At 48.0% G+C, this 4,362-nt stretch overlaps 1 protein-coding gene across 1 annotated transcript in view; it reads right to left on the bottom strand.

Moving 5' to 3' along the window:
* The window catches only part of Trerf1 (transcriptional regulating factor 1), a 221,665-nt gene that overhangs the window by 65,600 nt on the left and 151,703 nt on the right, over positions 1-4,362 (bottom strand). The window lies entirely within an intron of this gene.

Consider the following 4,362-nt stretch of genomic DNA (forward strand, 5'->3'; position numbering starts at 1 on the left):
CCCACCTGACCCAGGTGCTCCACAGCCGTCCCCCACCTGACCCAGGTGCTCCACAGCTGTCCCCCACCTGACCCGGTGTTCCACAGCCACCCCCCACAAAAGGTTCACAGAAAGAGTCACAATAGTCAGGACGGGGTAGCTGGAGAAGAAGCCACATGGGGAAGGGGCAAAAGTGAGGACAGCAAGTGAGGGTCCTGGGCACATGACTTTGGGGGTCCAGAAGTGCTTGACAGGATGGGAACAAAGCAGGAAGATTTGCTGGTGACCACTGAAGAAGCAGGTCACCAAATATGCAGAAGCCACTTCCTGTCTTGTGGGAGATAAACAACAGACTCAACCAAGTCTCCCAAAGCCGACCGGCTATCTGAAGCACCCTGACACAAACCGATATTCTTTGTGAACATCCTAGTCCAAAACGGTCACGGATGTCTTGGGGACAGGGAAGGTGGAAAAAGAGGGGTTTAATCCTCCCTAGTCCTCCCAGACTAGCCTGTGACAGTGACCTCTCTGGGTCTTGGTTCACTCTAAAGTGAAAAAAGATTAGAAGTTTCTGCTCAATAGTGTTCTTGAGATGGTGGTGGCAGTGGGGAGAGCCAGGGCGGGGGGAGAACGAGCAGGCAATACAGAGACAGAGACTTTCTGACAAGACAGAGCAGCAGACAGCCTGCTGGACACTCCTCCCACCTGAACGCTAGCCAGGCCCGCCCCTGCTTAGCTTCTAGATGAGACAAGACCAGGCGTTCAGGGTGGCATGGTTGTGGGCTCTACTCAACATTTCTAACTGAAATAATAAAGGGCATGTGCCTTCAACTCCAGCAGAGGCGGGAGATCTCCCTGAGTTCAAGGCTAGCTACCACTACATAGTGGGAACCATATCACAAACCAGCAACTTCTGAGAATCAAGGTTTCTGGGAGCACTCAGTGCCAGGAGCTGTGGTGCCGTCCTTTCTACAAAATAAGGCCACTTTTCAAAACAAAGCAAGGGAAAGCAATCCCCACACTGTGGTCCTCAACCTTGGCTGTTAAACTGACTGGAATCACCACGGGAACACATATGTGTAGGAATTACATCCATTAGACGGACTGAGGGAAACCACGGTCTACAAGCAAAGGGCTGGAGTCCTCACCAGCTGAGTATTGGCGCTCTGGCCATTGCCTCAGGTTCATGGACCGTGACTTCTGCTGGCAGGAGGGGGGGGGAGACACAAGGACGGGACGGAACTATGCTATCCTGAAGCTGTTTCTGTGAGGTATTTTATCACAGCCACAAGAAAAGGAATTGATAATACAAACCACCCCCAAAACCAAACAAACAAACCTCTACACACACACACACACACACACACACAAGTCCTAGGAGTCGTCCTCAACAAATCTCACGGGAGGATAGTGCTAGAGGGTGCATTTCAGGGAGATGAGAAATGACTCCAGATTTGGGAAAGGAAAACCCCAAAGTCTAAGAAAAGAAGGTGGATAGGCATGAGGGAAAATCTGCACCAAAACCAGAGAACAAGAGTGTCTGATTTTAGGGGACAAGAGTGTCTGATTTTAGGGGACAAGAGTGTCTGATTTTAGGGGACAAGCAGGGTCAAGGGACAGCACAAGAAAATTAGAGTGTGTAAGTTGGGAGAGGCAATGGTTAAAATGAAACCAGCCTGCGGTTCTGTATTATTTGGGAGGAGGGGAAACATTGGTTAATTTTAGACCTTAATATAGCTGTTAAAATATCCGGGGCAACCACTGAAAACAGGCACAGAATACATAGATTCTAATTAAGATAGCAAGAAGAACAAAGGGGGAAGCCAGTTCAGAGTACAAGCATGCTCACAAGGTACCAGTGACCCTAATTTGTTCTTAAGCCACGCAAAGAATCTTTTTTTTCCAATGGTTTTTCGAGTCAGCATCTCAACCAGTAGCTTGGGCAGGCCTTGAATTTGGAATCCTCCTGCCTCAGCTTCCTGAGTGCTGGAATGATAGGAATACGCTAATCTACCAGACAAAATAGATAATAACCCAACCCACACATCAAAGAGCATTGCTTTAAAATATATAAAGTAAAAATGTCAGCACTGCAAGGAGCAGTTGGCAAATTCGTTGGGAAATTTGAACACTTTCTTTCTTTTCAGGAGCTCATGGAGGTGTTGGGTACTGATTCTAGGGGTTCACACCTGCGAGACAAGAGACCTACCACTGAGTCATGCTCCCGCTCACAACTCTTTGAATAACTAAGACATTAAGCATACAGAATCGGAAAAGGATTTAATATAGATTTTGTGCAGTGCAAAGAACAACCAAGCCTTGTGTAGTGGCTCAGGCCTTTAGTCCCAGCATTCTGAGATTTTGGTCTGTAGGGTGAGTTCTTGGTTAAACAGAGAGACCCTGTCTCAAACACAAGCAAGCAAACAAAACCAGACCCCGAAGTCAACCTTATTGTGTTGATCATGTAAACAAAATTAAATGCAATAATAAAAGAACACATATTCTTTCAGGGCTTAAGAAAAAATGGAAGAGATTATATATAAAATATAGAGAAGTCCACAGAATAGCTCAATATACACTCTGAGTGCTCTCAGAGAATCTATAATCAATCTACTTTGAGAGGAGAGAAAGGTCTGTCTGTCTTTCTCTACACCCCTCTTTTCCTCCTCCTTCCTCCTTCTTTTCTTCTCGGTGACAGGCTCTCACTACGCATCCATGACTGGCCTGGCCTGGACACGCCTGCCTCTTCTCTCAAGCACTGAGTCCACGGGTCTGCAATCATGCCGGCCACAGCCCGCCTTTCTCCAACAGAGGGAAGAGTGCGGGTTGAAGGACCCTTGAGCTTGGTACAAGTTGAGGAAGCAAGTGACAGGGCAGACGCTGGAATCAAGTCGACTCTAACACAGAGAAGACGAAGGGACAAGCTGAGTGACACCAGTGTCTAGGGAAGAGTTGTACAAAAAAGTAGTATCATGACATACTTCTTCAAATTCAAAGATGAGTCTGAGGTTCCAGGTGGCGGTGAGGGGTCAGCAGACAGAAATTACAGAGGAGCAGAAGCAGTCCCAAGGTTAAGGAGAACTTTCCACCAAGTGTCTGTGACGTTCAGTCTTCACTGCCAACTCGCCAAGACAAGAATTACCACAGAAACAGACTTCTGGGTCAATGAGGGTATCCAGGAAGTTTTAACTGAATGTGGGGGACACCATCCCACGGGCTGGGGATCACAAAATAAATATGCAGAGGGCTGCAAGTTGAACACCAACACTTAGCTCTCCGCTTCCCGACTTCAGACACAGTACATCTGAAGCCTCATCCTCCGGCTGCCATGTCTTTCCCCCATGATGGGCCGTACCCTTCACAAACGAGAAAATCCAAACCAACCCTTCTCTCCGTAAGCTGCTTCTGCCAGGCTGTTTGTCACAATAGAAAGGTAACTGACGGCCTCTCCAATGCAGTTTTCGATCCTTTTGATTTCTGTGAGGGACATGGGTCTGTCCAGCTCTAACCAGGAGTCCCACACCACAGACTACTCTTAGCAATTCCATCCTATCCCACAGATACTTTTGAAAAAGTGAACTTATTTTTATTTGATTGGTGTGAGTGTTCGCTTGCATGCATGCATGCATGTGCACCAAGTGCATGCGATACTAACGGAGGCCTAAAGGAAGTTCTAGATTTTCTGGAACCAGAGTTACAACCTGCTATGAGCCACCATGTGGGTGCTGAGACCCTAAGCTGGGTTCTTTGCAAGTGTAGCCCGTGCTCTAAACGCTGTCATCTCTCCAGGCCCATATCCCAGAGATTCACTCATTCAAAATCCCCTAAGAGACCCAACGCCTACCCAGGTTCAGGGGGGCGGAGTCTTTTCTGCCCCCACCTGACCTTCAATCACCAAATGAGTGCAACTTGCCTTGCTAGCCAACACACTTCCTGTGTGTGTGTGTGTGTGTGTGTGTATGTGTGTGCGCACAGCACATCCGTGAAGGTCAGAAGACAACCTTGGTGTCAGTCCTCAGGCGTCTCCCACCTTTTGTCTCTCACACTGACCTGGAACTTTCCCCAGGATTCTATACTAGCTCCTGCACAAGCTCCAGGATCGGCCTGCCTCCAATCCCCAAGTTTCCATCACTGGGACTATGAGAACATACCACTGAACCTGACTTTTAACTCAGAGTCTAGGTAACCCAACACATGCTTTACCAACTAAACCATCTCTCCAGTCCCAACACGAGGCTTTTGGTTTGTTTGTCTGTTAGTGTGTAGCCCTGGCTGGCCTGGACCTCCATATATAGACCAGGCTGGCCTTGAACTCAGAGATCGGGCTCCCTTCCAAGTGGCAGGATTAAAGGTGTGGACGTGGCTGTGCATAAGTTTTTTTTT

This window comes from Microtus ochrogaster, linkage group LG2, assembly GCF_000317375.1.
Source record: "Microtus ochrogaster isolate Prairie Vole_2 linkage group LG2, MicOch1.0, whole genome shotgun sequence".
Taxonomy (NCBI): domain Eukaryota; kingdom Metazoa; phylum Chordata; class Mammalia; order Rodentia; family Cricetidae; genus Microtus; species Microtus ochrogaster.